This window comes from Parasteatoda tepidariorum, chromosome 3 (genome assembly GCF_043381705.1).
Source record: "Parasteatoda tepidariorum isolate YZ-2023 chromosome 3, CAS_Ptep_4.0, whole genome shotgun sequence".
In the NCBI taxonomy this organism is placed as follows: Eukaryota; Metazoa; Arthropoda; class Arachnida; order Araneae; family Theridiidae; genus Parasteatoda; species Parasteatoda tepidariorum.
Genome location: NC_092206.1, coordinates 97,631,347 through 97,647,553, shown reverse-complemented (window position 1 = coordinate 97,647,553; position 16,207 = coordinate 97,631,347). Strand labels below are relative to the sequence as shown.

The 16,207-nt window shown below is 29.2% G+C and overlaps 2 long non-coding RNA genes across 3 annotated transcripts in view; one reads left to right on the top strand and one right to left on the bottom strand.

Annotated features, from left to right (window-relative positions):
• The window catches only part of LOC107452898 (uncharacterized), a 112,912-nt gene extending 110,973 nt beyond the window's left edge, over positions 1-1,939 (top strand). Inside the window, exon 6 of the long non-coding RNA XR_011636473.1 lies at positions 1,730-1,939. This is a non-coding gene — a long non-coding RNA (uncharacterized lncRNA). The remainder of the gene's footprint in view (positions 1-1,729) is intronic.
• The window catches only part of LOC107452896 (uncharacterized), a 120,478-nt gene continuing 105,916 nt past the window's right edge, over positions 1,646-16,207 (bottom strand). For both annotated transcript variants that reach the window (XR_011636471.1, XR_011636472.1), the window contains one exon: positions 1,646-1,806. This is a non-coding gene — a long non-coding RNA (uncharacterized lncRNA). The remainder of the gene's footprint in view (positions 1,807-16,207) is intronic.

Genomic DNA, 16,207 nt, shown 5'->3' with positions numbered 1-16,207 from the left:
GAGCGTTCTCCTCTCAATGAGGCGATCCAGGTTCGAATTCCAGCTATGGCTGGTCGATACGAATTTAGCATCCCGCTCTCCCGATCACAGTACTAACGTTAAATACCCTCATTGGTATACGGATTATGAGTTAAAGTTTCATTGCCGTAACGCTAACCGTGGGAGGATTTCCTCTACATGTAACGCAATTGCTCGTTATTTCCATCAAAAAGTCCTCCTCGAAGGCAAATATCGCCAATGCTTGATCCAGGAGTTCCTTTGTTTTCTGGATCGGGATCAGAATTACAAGGCGATGGAGTTGAGCATTGGTAGTCGTAAACTCATATTTGGGCCGGCTGTTCAACGACGATTATAAATTAAGATAAAAATCTGTACTTTTTGTAAATAGTCACAAGGCTACACGATCTCGAAACATGCAACTTTTTATTTCGATGATTTCAGCAAATCCAGCTTTTTCCCCACCCCAGTATATTCCAACTTCTTACTGAAACGTGGGGGGGGGGGAGCAAGAATTGCCGAAACTATGCCATTGGGTAACGGAGAAGGGAAAAGTGTGGAGGGTGGGGTTTTTGCCGAATCTTAAGACACCTATTCTTACAACGAGTATAATTACGTAAAGCTATCTTAAAATTGAATGATGAAATATTCAATTCTATACTGTCTCCTTGTTCATAAGGATTTCGAATTTGACGTATAAGAGTTGTTATTTTGCTTGATTTAGTTTTATATTCTGTTTATTTAAATTTGTTTCTCTGTTCCCTCTATTATACGTATCTGAATAATATCTAGTTTCTGCCATACTGTTATACATTCAGAAAGCCCCAATGTTAACTAAAAATGAAATGGTCTTTTTTTTAAAAAAAAAAAGAAGATGACAAACAATCGTCTTTGTGAATCTAAATAAGCTTAAATGTATATCAATATTTAATCACTTTTATCTCAGAATTATACATGCTTAAATCATTCGTTAAAAAATGTTAAAAAATCTGAAAACTTTTGTTTGTTTGATGAGAATATAAAATCAAACCATTGAATTATCTTTTTCTTAAATTCTTGAACTATCTTTTATTTTAATTTTTTCGTAAAAAAAAAAAAAAAAAAAAAAAAAAAAAAAAAAAAAANAAAAAAAAAGAAATTAGAATATGATATTTCTTTAATTTTGACCAAATTTATTTCCTCGAAGAAGTGGCGATCGTTATTTTGACGAAAAATTCGCTCGGAGATTATACCTGGAAATGATTTCGTCAAAAACAAAGAAAGTTAGATGATATTTCAGTACCCATTTTTTAAAGTGTTCATTTATGAGATTAATAGCTAAACAATTATTAGTAAATGAATGTTTACCAGGAATATTGTCTGTGCACTACGAACGTATTATATTTTCAGGATTTGCACTAAAGGATTGTTTTCTAATAATTTTCTCTGCGAATTTAAAGGCGTGGTGTATTGGTTTTCATTAAAGTTCGGAATATGTCATATTCAAAAAATTTTATGTGTTTTATAACACATGAAGATAAAATATCTTATTTTTCAAGAGGCTAAAAATTAAGTTATAAATTCTTTAAAAATAAAAGGGTAAAGTGAACAAGTTTTGGCACGAATTCACATACACTTTAGAATCTTTTTAATGGTTATAATAATAATATAATGAGAGAGCATTTCTCTTTATTCTTTGCAAGCTTGTATTCATTTTTACATCTGTTGATAACATCTGTTTTTTATTTCACAGGCATAAAATGAAGTATCTGTGATTGAGGTGTTTTGCTTCTTCAGCATCTTCTATAAATCGCCGTAACGCTTTCTATCCTGTAAAGAAAAAAAAAAAAGAAGGAATTATTCAAAAATCGCGATTCATAGTTTGAAATCATATGAAAAATTTTCATGTCATTGTATTTATTTTTTTGTGAAATATGAATAAATTACAATATTACAAAAGTCATTTTGTACAATGTTTATAGAGCCTTATTTTAATTACACAAAATATACTACAAGTATGAAAATTCTAGTGTATGTATATTTCCCCTGGTCGTTAAAATTTTGTGGGAGAAAAAAATACTCTAACTACCAAAGTAATTTTGTGTTTTGTATTGCATCATTTTTTAATAATAACGTAAGTAAAACTGACTAGCAAATGGTGGCCTACTATATGGAAACTTCAGGGATGAAAAGTGATAATCCAGATTTACTTTCTAAAAATTCGACAAAAATGTGTGTGGCTTCTTTTAAAAGTGAACCAGCATTATGTTCAGAGCTAGGGAATTGCAGTTGAAAACGAAATGTTTGACCCCTAGTTATTAAAAGTTCCGCCCTGTATTTTAACTAAGTTTTTGATCTTATGAAAGTTATTTAGATAATTATTTATAATTATGTGAACAGAAATCTATTCGATTGAATATCATGACAATTATTTAAATAATTGAAGACATTTTTAAGTTTTTAAGCTTATGTTTGTTTAAACTATTTAAAGAGATATTAATAAATGAAATTAATGATTGATTTGGTTCATAAATTGCAAGACCAGCCACGCACTCTCGTCACAGCCCGTTTTACTGGGTGGACCCATTCATACATCCACAGATCGTAATTTTAGTCTGAACCGGAGAACGATCACTCTCTAATTCATTCCCCCCCAGAGGTATTGATTTGTTATGGGAACATGGAGGACCTTGTGACTCCAACAGATTTGACGTGAAACAGTCACCATTTAATACACGAGATTTCTTCGACCGGCTGGATTCGAGCAGCCGTTCTCAAGAACACGAGTCCAACGTCCTACGAACCAGGTTATACCGGCCACCGTGAAACAATTAACAACCATCTTGTTTGTCCGTGCCTTTTCTACGTTCTCATATGTCCAGCTTGGAAGACTGCGTATTCATTTAAGAGTTTTAAGTGATTGTATGTACAACTTATAATGTTTTCTTACACAGGGCCCGAGCTAAACATTCGCCTCCTCGCCAAATGCGATAAAATCATAAATTTGGCGATTAAAATTGTGATTTAGCGAATGAGTTTTTCCACTCGAAAGAAAAATATATATTTAACTCGATCTTCAAAATAACGTCTGAATTAATTTTTCTTAACAAATCAGTATTTTTTATTCGCTTACTGTAGATGCGCCGCATAACCAATTAGAATTGGATCCAAATAATATAAGCCTGAAACAAACTACCGTAAAATAGTCTTCTATCTAAAAAATAGTCATAAAAAATTCTTAAGATTTGCATTTGGAGAAAACTTTCGGAAAATTGGTGAATACTTTTGATATTTGGCTAATAATTTGAAATAATCTGAAATAATTTGAAATACTAAAATTGACCATAGATTGCGATAATGCTTACAGATTATGTGTTTCTACAGAACCTGTAGGTATTTTCAATTGACGCATTTAAAATGTGAACTGTTTTAACTTAAATTTTGAAATTTGTTTTGCGTACAGAAGTTAAGTTTTTAAATTAATTAGGTTTGCTGGTCTCAAATTTATAATTATCTTTAGACTTTAGTAGTTTCTTTGTCTAAGTGTGTTAAATCAATTTATTTGTAACAATGCCAGAACAATATTCCATTGTAATGNTATCCAAATAATATAACCCTGAAACAAAATACAGTAAAATAGTTTTCTGTGGGAAAGCATTAATCTTAAAAAATTGTTAAGATTTACATTTGGCAAACACTTTTGAAAATTGATATTTTCGAAATTTTTATAGGACCTCTACAAAGAGCCAGACATAGTAAAATTTATGTCAAGTCAAAGACTAAAATGAGACCTGGTTAGAATGAATGATGACCGAGCCACTAAAAAGATCTTCGACGGAAAACCATCTGGCTCGAAAAAGGGGAAGACCAAGGATCCAGTGGATGGACTGCCTAGAAACAAATTTAAAAGTTCTCAAAGTTGTAAACTGGAAGAGTCTATCCAAGAAGAGGGCAGTTTGGAACTTGATTCTGAAGACCCAACTTAGGCTGGCGTGCCATTGAAGAATAAGAAGTCTAAATTTTATTGGGATGGGCTATCATTTTTTACCTTCGAGATCTTCATATGTGTTATATTAGTAACATACATAATACAACACTTAATAAAATACAACACTTTTTCATTAGAAAAAGATTAAATTTTTCCACTCATTTTTTTTTTTAATGAGTTCCTTTTTGAAATAAAATTGCTCGGTCATTCTTCAAAGGTCATGATGAGAAGAGGTCGTTTAAATATTACGTAAGTATTACTAGATTAAAAACTTCAAAAATATGCAGATGGAAAAAAACTTGACATGCTTCAAGTGCTCAAAAATAAGCTCCCATTTCCAAGACATGTGAGGCGTAAATGTGGTCATCAGACTTGGACCAGACCAGACCTTAAAAATAGGCGCCCATTCTTGAGAGCTTGAAACGTCGACTTTTTTCCACATCTGTATATTTTTGAAGCGAATGTTTTTAATCATATTTTATCTCCCCGTTTCAAAGTCCTTCGATTATTCATTTAATTACGTAAACAGGCTTTTTGGACTATCCCTTTGTCAGCAAAAAATAAGGGAATTGCAAACCCACTCCTAAGTAAGAAAATTGCAACCCCCACGCTAAGTTTCATTTATTTATTTGCTTAAACTTTGATTTTTATTGTAGTAGTCCAATTTTAAGAATATTTTGAGACAAAAAAAAATTTCTAAAATTTTCTTTCTTTTCAAATTTTCCAAAATTTTGTTATATTTTTCTTGCTTCAAAATCCTTAGCTATTTTTGTGCTTACGTAATATTTGAACAGTCCCCACAGAATAAGACAGATTGTTGTACCTTGGACTGCCTATAGCTTGAATCAATGTAAATATTTGCGTCACTTAGCGGATAAATTCTGCATTTGGTAAATGTAGTTGTTACCCGCAACAAAATGTTGGTGCCCATTCCAGGTTTTCCAAGCATGAATTTTTTTTTATTTTAGTTGTAATTTGTTTTTATTAGCTTGATCTCAAAATAGATTCCTATCGTATTTACATTTGAAAGCAGAAATACGGTAGTTAAGTATCAATATGCCATTCTCTTAACTAATAATATCTTAAATATCACTTTTTGTTGAGAAAAAAATATTTTTTTGTTAGATCTAAGGTGACCAGAGGTTCTCAAATCATGAGGACATGTCTCGAATCCCCCCCCCCCCCCATAGTTGTCCTCAAAAACTTTAAAACTCTTCGAGGATTAGTAATAACTCTTTTAGGATTAAAAATCTATAATCTTTACCTATATCCTCAAATATTCTCTTATCTTTTTTTATCTGCCGTAAAATAAAAAAAATAAAAAATTAAATTGTCATTGTTTTCTTTTTCCTTTTTTTTTTTTTAAATATAATTTTGTCTAACAAAAAAGTCTAACAAACTAGCAAAAAAAAAAANAAAAAAAAAAAAACTAATATTAATTTATTAAAATCTTATGCTTGTTTGAAAACAATTTCTGCCAGAAATAAGCAAATTTTATTACTCATGTACTAATTCACTTTACATATGTTAGGCAAATGCAGAATATCACATGGTACTACATCAAAATTGTTAGTAATAAAATCAAGTTTGATGAAGATTATTTTGGATTTAATATTAATAGTCCCGCAGTGGACTGATCGTAAGGACATAGTTCCCAGTAGAATATTGAAGTTAAGTATCACTAGCTGCGGTCAGTGAGTGGGTGGTTGAATCAGCCTGCGTATGAACCGAGGGAGCACGGTATCTGTCATCGTTAAACTGTTCAATCGTAAAGTGCTCCATTTTCGCGTTCAGGTCAGCAGGCTACGAAAACGGGAGAGCCATTTCTTCTGCAGAGGATCAAAATTGTGATGGCATGTCTTCGGATCATCTTCAGGGATTTTACCAGACTTTTGGTAATTAATAACCTATCGTGCAGCTCTAGTGTGACTTAAAAAGAATACGTACCTCCTAATATTAATTAACAATTTTTAAAAAAAATATTTATTGCAAAGATAAGATTCTTATTTTGTATGAATATAAGGATGTCTTTTCAATCGTAAAATTTTTCGTGACCGCCTTGCTGATTTGTTTTGTTTTAAAATCATACTTTAAAAATCTCCTCACTTTAGTTAGGCCTAACAAAAAAAAAAAAAATTAAATTNAAAAAAAAAAAAAAAAAAAAAAAAAAAAAAATGTATATTTGATTGGTCTCAGTATTTTATCTTGATCCTCTGTTCAGAATATATAAAAATGATATTCTTTAGAAAGCTATACATTTATAAAATCTTTTAATAAATTGTGCACGTTTAGTATGACGTTTATGATTAATTTGACTTACTTTAGCTTACATATACTACTTAAAAACTATACATTTTGATTGTATGATCATCTAAATCCAACCATCTATAGAAAGGAACACGAAATCCAAGAAGCAGGGCCAGCGTTAAGGATTTCAAATTATCAGCCTGTAAAATAGCCAAATATCAAAAGTATTTGCCAATTTTCGAAAAATTTCAAAACGCAATTTTATTCGCCAAATTCACGAATATATGGTATTTGGCGAGGTGGCGAATACATGGCGCGGGCTCTGAAGATGTAACATTAAGTCTTCCAAGGTACATCATTTCAACTCGTTTTTCTGACTTTAAATAAATAAATAAATAAAATAAAATATTTTTTCTAATATTAATTGTATAAGTGACAAAAACTATCAGATTTTTTATTCATTTATTTTTATTAAGAAAACCTATTTAAATTGTCATTAAACCTTAAATTTCTGTTAATCTAAAAATAAATAAATTAAATATATTTGCAATTTTAATGATAACTGAAATTATTATTTAAAACTTTTCTGTCTCGAAAAGTGTTGAACATTTAATAAGTGTTCAATTGGCCTCTGAGTAAGTTAATACAGATGTATTAACTAAGGGCGAATACAGATGTCGCTGGTGTGGACTCACTGTGTCACACCACCAGCTAAGTGTCAAAACTAGCGGCAAAATTAACTTTATTAAAATTAATTTAACAGATTTTGCTACATTTGGAGCAATCTAGCTAATCCTTTAGAAAAGCATAAAATTATAAATTTCTAAAGCTCTATAAAAGGCAAAAAAGTTTCCTACTTAAAAAAAAAAAAAAANAAAAAAAAAAAAAAAAAAAAAAAAAAAAAAAAAAAAAAAAAAAAAAAAAACAGAGAGGGGGGGAGAAGAAATGCATTTGAAGAGATAAGCCAAACTTTTTCCAAAGGTGTTTAATTGTTCCTTAATATTGTTTCTTGAATGGCACTTTACTAGTTTCCGCAATTTTCTTCTCAATATAATAGCACAAAGCACATAAACGTCTTATTACCAGTGTAATAAATCATAGTGTTTTCCCCCCCAAAACGCTATCTTAAACAATTTAAAAATGTGGCTTACGTGTTGTCTTCAACATTTTATGCAATCATTCGTAAATATTTTATTTTTTTAATTCAACAGGAATTTTGTGAACTAATTTGAAGTATGTACATAAATGATTTTCTGATTATATCTAATAAAAATGTAACATCCTTCAATAATTTGAAGAGATAAAAAGATACTCCCCAATTATTTTATTTATTTATTTATTTTTTAACGTAAGCTTATGACAGATTGATATAACTTTAAAATATCTGTATTTTCTCAGCTATTTAATAATTAGAAAAGAGTTAAGCTTCAAAGATGTCCATAACTATATGAATGTTAAATTAATATGAATAGATTTAACCTGCTTTACAATCACACTCGTAAAGGAAAATAATTTTATGCTATTTTACTTATAATAAAACATACATTTATGATGCACATATTTTCACTCTAATACTTCTCCAAGGCACTACTGGCCAAGATAATCCCAAGTAATCTGGTCCTATCTGCAGGAATATTCCTATGGTTTCCCTTATTTACTATATGAAAGTCTTTCGCCACCGAGTCACGCCTTCAATTAAATAATTTAACACTTCTGTCCCATGTAAAAATGTGTGTAGTTTTTCTGAGAAACTACATAATATATCTTATGCCAAGTTGTCATAAAATAATTTTGGGGAACCCCAAAAGCCAATTGTCTGTCAAATTCTACATCATTTTTAATATACCATTGCAGTTTTAGCTCATTAAATTTAATGTTTAATTTTAAGGCATAGAGCAGTGTGAAAACTTTAAACAAGTAACGAACATAAAAATATATTGTAAATGAAATGAAAATATTGTAAATATATTGTAAAAGCGCGAATGTTTAGCTCGGGCCGTGTAAGTTAAACTAGCGACCCTCGCTGCAAGCACCTGCAAAATGGGTGAGCCACAGTTTAAGAAACTATACCATAAATAACTGTACGAGATTGCAATCTTCATCAAATAACTCAGAAGATAGAGCGTTCGCCTTTCAATGAGGTAAACTAGGTTCAAACCTCAGCGGTGGCTGGTCAATACGAATTCCGCACCCGACTCACACCGACAACGATTCTGACGTAAAATAACTTCAGTGGTAGACGAATCAAGGGCGAGGAAAACAATGAGGTTTTCGTTGTTTTCCTCTCCATGTAACGCAAATGCGAGTTAGTTCCATCAAAAAGTCCTCTATGAAAGCAAATTTCTCCAAATACTTGATCCAGGAGTTCCCTTATCATCTGGATCGGATTCAAAATGAGAAGGCTGCGGAGTAGAACATAGGTAGTCATAAACCCAAAATTGGGTTTAACGACGGTATTAAAAATAAAAAAATAAAATCTTCATCATAGCGTGCGCTGTTATTTTGATAGTTAAAATATAATATTCAAATGATTAGGAAAAATCCATAATTATAAATTAAAAAATTAAACAGATTAAAATGTTTTTTTTAAAATATTAATATGCATGTATTTAAAAATATATGCATATTAAATAATGTTATACATTTAAAAACATTCTGTTATATAACTCGGGAAATATGTAAAAAAGTGTGAAAATACATGTATATAAAACTATAATGCTATTAAAATAAATAAATAGAAAAAGCAGTATAATTTCAGGTTAAGTGGCTATTTTAGTTTTCGCTCGTAATCACTTACACTCTCAAAAACATTAACTCAAGGCTGAGTCATAACATCGGTTACTTTGTATCATGATACTTATTTTTGTTTCAACCTTTATAACACGTTAAAGCCGTTCATCTTTAATATCTTGTAATCAAGTATACGAAGTACAATGTGGTTCAACTTGGCATCCTATTTACGTGGTAACGATATTATGGTGTAACACGCTTTCAAATGGATTGCCATACTGTCAAAAGTTATTGAAAATGACTGAATGCTCATATTTTTAAAACTCCTTATATTATTGCTGCTTTTTTCTTCTTCTTTCTGCGCATGTTGGATTTTATGAGAGAGATGTTAATAGTTGATTAGAGTTGCATTAGCAAAATAATTATTTTGTGTTTAGCTGTTTAATCAGCGTTCAATTGCTTATTAAAATAATATATGTGTGAAAACGCTAGGTCGTATAGATCAGATGTTACATTATTTGTAACGAATTAATGTCAAGGTCATTAGATATTTGCTACTGGTTGATCAAAAATGGTCTCAGATGAGAAAAATAAATTAAAGAAAAGCAGCAGGAACTGGAGATAAACAGTTTGCTGCGATATATTTTGGAAACTAGACAATTTCTTCTCACCACTTTCAAAATTTGTTACAAAGTTTATCGACAGATGGCGCTGTTGACTACGGAAAACGTAGAACAGTCTGTGAGCTCAAAATTAACTGACATACATGGTGAGTTTTAATTATTTCTTTAGAATAAATTAGTTTTTTTTTGTGTGTGTGTGTTATTCAGCAACAAAATGGTTTGTTAATATGATGAAAAAGAATCTCTAGCTGGTTATTTATTTTTCCATAATATGAGACAAGGATGGCTAATATAATAACCTTAAATTAACTAATTATAATTTTTCATAACAACTAGAATTATTATTATTATTATTTGTTTCTAGTTAAAAAGTGGAGAAATTAAGAGGGCAATATAACAATCACTTGATTTGCAAGTTTTTCAAAAAAAAAAAATACCAGTTAGTATAAATTACAACCAAGTGACCAAAGTAAATTGTACCAAGGAAAACTTTTGTTTAGTACAAATATATATATTTATATTTATGAAAAGTGGGGAAAAAATAAATAAACAATGGAAGGCATTCATAAACTTTTAATCGAATGATCGGATTTTCACGCAAATACATGCAATCCTAACTGCTTATGGACATTATGCGACTGCAGTGAAGTTTTATTGTTTAAAAATTCTAACAATTCCTGAAGCTTTGACATTTTAATTTGCATAGTTTAAAATAATAAAAAAATTATTTACTTACAATGTTTTTTTCTTTCGAACCTTATTAAATTCTGTTCTAATTTTTCGGAGTATTATCTATAGGCTTTAAATTAAAAAATTTAATTGTAGTAAAAAAAAATGAAGCCCTTAAATAGTTCTATTTGAACCTTTTTATTTTGCCTTTGTTAGATTTATTCGACGAAAGTACTTTTAATTTCTTTTAATCTTAACTTTTTTACAATTTCTTAACTTTTAATTTCTGACTTCGTAACTTAGAATATCTTCACTTATTAATTAAAATAGTTCATCTTTGGCCTATTTTATAAATTGCAATTGATAGATAAAAATAAGAAGATTAGATCAGAAGTTGTTCAGGTTTTTCTTCTTCTTTTTTTTCTTTCGTAGTTGTTTAAATTGCAGCTGTAATATTGCAGATTTTAGTTCTTTCAAGCTACAAATAATTCTTCCTTTCTTTTTTCTTTTGATTTTCTGTATTGCAGTAGTAATATTGCAGATTTTAGTTCATCATTAGATTAAGTAGAAAGTATAAGAAAAATAATTCTTTGAAAGTGCAAATTGAAAAATAAGTAATTGGAATTTCGAAAACAGAAAACATAATTTATTAATCATGAATATTTTTTAAAAAAAAAAATAGCAGTGTGAAACAAGAATTTAAAAAAAAAAAAAAAAAATCCTATAAATGTATGAGTTTAAAAGTAATTGTGAATAAAATAATCGCTTGGAGTTATAAATTCAGAAAAAAATCGTTTGATATTATAAATTAAATTAATTAATTTTTTTATTAATTAATTTTAATTAAGTTTAATTTTTTTATCCTTGTCCTGTCTTTTGTAAACTAGTAGTTATAAAACTATACAGAAGGATTCCGAATTTTCATTGTCTTCAAAAATACGAATTATTATTTTTTTTTTTTAATCTCAACAGGACATTTTTGAAATTAAACATATATTTTCTCAGAGTTGACAGGGTCCATTACTTAATTAATGAAAGGTGTTTTAAAAAGAAAATTAAAATTAGCAAGAATTATTTCAAACAAACGACAACGTCTAATGTTAAAAGCTTTATGGAACGTTAACTTATGTCCTGCAAACGATTTTCTCCCGATGCCAGATTCCCTTTATTAAAAGTAGAGGAAAAATTCTCATCCGGGAAGTGAACTACGGAGAAAGTTATCGATGAACGGCTTTGACCCAAAATGTCACAAGTTCTCTTGAACTCTTTCCATTAAAGATTCGGAACTTAAGATTAGCAATAACGATATACATAGAGACCACACACTACATCGATACGGAGCATAAAATGTTTACTTTTTTTTCCTTCTTCTTCATATCCATGCCTGCGTTTGAGATTAAGAGTTATAAAAGTAATACTCGCGATTTTATTACCGAAACGAAGAAATGCCGTAGTAAGTTTACTTGAGGAAAGGGGGGGGGTAATGTTTTGGGTAAGGGGGGGTGGCAACATTTGTTCGTTCCCCTCCGCTAAGTTGGAATGGCAGTCAGTACCATGAATATTTACACATCATTACAAAAATTTGGGTGCACGGGAAACCCTTGGATGGTATTCGCGGCATTAGAACCCGAAACTCTCCAAGTTGCCGCGTATCATTCTGAAAGAGGAAACATCATCATTCATTAAACGCGCTTTCCTCATTGGCTGATTAAAACCCTATCAAATTGTCTCCCACCAATGGCGTGCCGTCGGAAACCACGCCCAAATTCTGAGTTGATGCTACATCACAATAGGAAAACGTGGGCCATTTGCCCTAAAAGGAAAGTTGGGGGTGGGAATAGTTATTTGAAATACGGCCTACATGCCCCCTCCCTCTGCGGGCGACCCCCTATATTTCATTTATTACTTTTAATCAAATGACATTGGTTTCTGCACGAGGGTATAAAAGTTTCAAAATGCTTCATCCCTTTTACCCCATTTTTCTTTTTCTTAAAAATATCATCTGCAGGCATTTTTCAATGACTTAGTGCCTCGCTTTTCTTTTTCTTTTTTTCCTTTAATGCCAATTATTCAAAACTTATTACGTAGATATGATGTTGAGAAATTGCTCTGTAATTTCTTATAATGTATAGTTCCAAAATAATCATTTAGTTTAACATTCAAATTCTAGAATTTTTTTTTTTTTTGATAAGCATTCAATGGTACCGAAGTGATTGAAATTATGACTATGATACTGAGTGCAGAAAAAAAAAAAATAATAAATAAATAAATAAATAATTCATTGAAATAATTATTAATAATACTAAAAACATTGATACACAAAGCAGAAATTACAATCACAAATCAAAAGATTTTTCTTTGAGTTGCAGTCAAATATTAAATGAATTGTAATATTTATAATGCATTAAGTATTTTATATTGGCATTAAATCCCCAGTTTTATATGCATATGTACAATTTTAAATAATAGCATATGTACAATGTACAATACATATGTACAATAAAAGCATATGTACAATGTTATGGCATATGTACAATTTTAAATCTTGCTAATGAAAGCCAATCTTTGAACTATGCAGTATTTTTACATTAAGCTATTCCTTTAGAATTATTTCCAGAGAAATACTACTTAGAAATTTTATTATTAATTTTCAAGTTAAATTTTAATAAACTTAGGGAAAAAACCAGAGAAACTTCAAAATTCTGAGCCACAAATTCAATCGTTTGACATTTCAGTTATTTTTGCAGAAAATTTTCTTGAACTAAAGCATATTTAAAGTAAATGTCAGATGAAAAATAAATAATTAGATAATTTGCATACATTAAAAATAAATAAATTTTTTTTTGCAGTAATGTATATAGTAAAGCAATTGTATTCAATTTGCATACAGTAAGAACATAACATACTGTATACACATTAAAAATAATTTTTATGCAATTTGTAGAGCACAAAACTTCAAGCAAAAAGAACATACAAAACTTTTTTTTATTACAATTCCAAAATATCATATAAATAAACTGAGTCCGACCGATTCATACAATCCTTATTTTACTCAGGAATAATTGTTTTTATTGGTTGATCCCAAAAGATAAATTTTTTTTTTACGCGATCCTTTTCTAAGAGAAGTTGTGCACTTTTATCTTATCAGGTGAATGAAGATCTTGGTGTGTTTTAACATAAAACTCTCTCACATCCTCGTCACTATTATCTCTATTATTATACCATACAAATTCTTTAAGCAACTATTTAATAATTATTGGTTACTGAAGAAGACATCTATAAAAAAATTTCCATAAAAAATAATAAATGGGGATTGTTGTTTCTAATGCCATTTTCCAATAATAGCAAGCCTGCTTGGTGTAACCAACTCTTGTTTCTCAGTGGCGCCATTTTAATNTACAGTAAGAACATAACATACTGTATACACATTAAAAATAATTTTTATGCAATTTGTAGAGCACAAAACTTCAAGCAAAAAGAACATACAAAACTTTTTTTTATTACAATTCCAAAATATCATATAAATAAACTGAGTTCAACCGATTCATACAGTCCTTATTTTACTCATGAATAATTATTTTTATTAGTTGATCCCAAAAGTTAAAATTTTTTTCATGCGATTCTTTTCTAAGAGAAGTTGTATACCTTTATCTTATTAGATACAAGAAAACCTTGGTGTGTTTTAACACAAAACGCTCTCTTGAACAATATCATATCCTTGTCATTCATATTATTAATAACACTCTATTATTATACCATACAAATTCTTTAAACAACTATTTAATAATTATTGTTCGCTGAAGAAGACATCTATTACAATTTTTCCTTGAAAAAATTAAATGGGGAGACTGTTGTTGTTGTTTCTAATGCTATTTGCCAATAATAGCAAGCCTGCTTGGTGTAACCAACTCTTGTTTCTCAGTGGCGCCATGTATGGCAAAGAATTTGTCTTTAGCCACACACACACACACACGGCACAGCTCGTTTTACAGGGCGGACTTATTCATACATCCATTCATTCCTCCACAGATCATAATTTTTGACCTGAATCAGAGAATGATCAATCTCCAATTCAGTACCCCTAGAGGTATTGACTTGTTTGATAAATTTTATTCGAAAAGGTAGAGATAAATTTTAATGCCTGGTTATAGGAGAGTAACGTAACAAAAATATTAAAAAACTTAAAATAGAGCAAAAAGATGTTATTTATGTTAATTTCATTAAAAACAACGTTTTAAAATCACAAATAGTAAAAGCAATAGTATTGTCCCAATGGTAGATCTTCATCAAAGATGTACTGTGACATCGTAAAGTTTGTAGGTTTTTTAATAGATTTTTACTATTTGGAGGTTTAAATAACGTTGTTTTCAATGAAATTTAGTTTCATCAAAAGAGAATTAATCTCAAAATTTTATTATTTTATTGATTGTCTTTTTGTAAGGAGGCTATGAAAATGTGTTTGATCTATAAAGTAGGCGATTATTCAAAAATAAGGTGTGGAGCCTGTGGTCTAGATGAATGTTTGGGACAATATAATGATAAGCCACGTTCTTCAGAAGAGTTTTTTTGCTCAATAAATTAATAAAATAACACGATCTTCGAGTTGGCAATAAGATGCTACCTTGCTTGTTTCTCACAGTTTGAGGAGAAATGGTCAAGTTTGGGAGAGAAAGAACGTGGCTTATAAATATTAGTCATAAAATTGATACAATTTAACCTTCTGTGCCTGTGATCCGAGATTAATGGCAGAAAATGCGATTTTTACTTATAAGCATATAACTTAGAAGATAATGAACTCATAAATGCTATATTTTTAAATATTACATAAAATATTATAAATTTTGAAGCTTTTAACATTTTTTGCATTTTGTAGTACACTTTTATAGTGCATATCTTCACATTTTGGTCATGAAACAAATTATATTGGATTCAAATAATTATGTATTTATTTGTCATAAAACTGTACTTGAATTGAGTTTCTACTGTTTTTATTTACTTATTTATTTTTTAATTATTATTTTTTAATGTAATTAAAAACTCAGGCAAACAAGGATAAATCGAATTATATTTTGACTTATATAATCGCATTATAAAGGTATACATATAGAAAAAAAATTCTTTAAATATTATTCCTCAAGTGAAAAAATTTTACCAAATGTTGCCCATATGAGGCGGGGTCTCGGGACTTGGTAGTTTATAGGCCCTGAACGTTTTATTGCTTGAGGATATTGTTATCCCAGGTTGTAATTTTCTCTATAAATATCAATACTTACAAGTAAATACTTTTATATAAATATATACTTACATATAAATAAATTCTTATATATAAATATATACTAATCTATAAATAGAAACTATTATGAAAATAAATGCGGGTATGTAAATATTTTACTTTGATAATAAAGTGAATATTATTCAGCTGCAGAAAAAAAATTAGATTTTCTATTTTTATCGTTATTTTAATTAACTACATCCCAAACATGATGCCAAGTTTTTATATTATCAGGTTTCTCTAACTTGATTAAACGATATTATATTGATGAATTTGATTGGAGAAAGGTATAACAGCTTATTAAATTGTAATATCAATGCAATGAAACTGCTGCGTTCAGCGGTAAATTTATATTATATTTAAAAGATTAAATGAATCTATAAATATATACTTAAATAGAAATATATACTTATATAGAAATATATACTTATATAGAAATATATGCTAATCATTAAATAGAAACTATTATTTAAATAAATGCTGGTATATGAACTTAAATAGTTTGATAATGGAATAAATATTATTAAGAAGTTGAAAATATTGCATTTACTATTTTTATCTTCTTTTATTATTTTAGTTTAAACTACATCTCGCGTGTTTTCATAATTAGACTCAATAGAATATTTATGCAATGTAAATTATTACTAATATTTTTACATTATTTCACATGAAAATAAATAATAAATAACGTGAAAGGTTTTT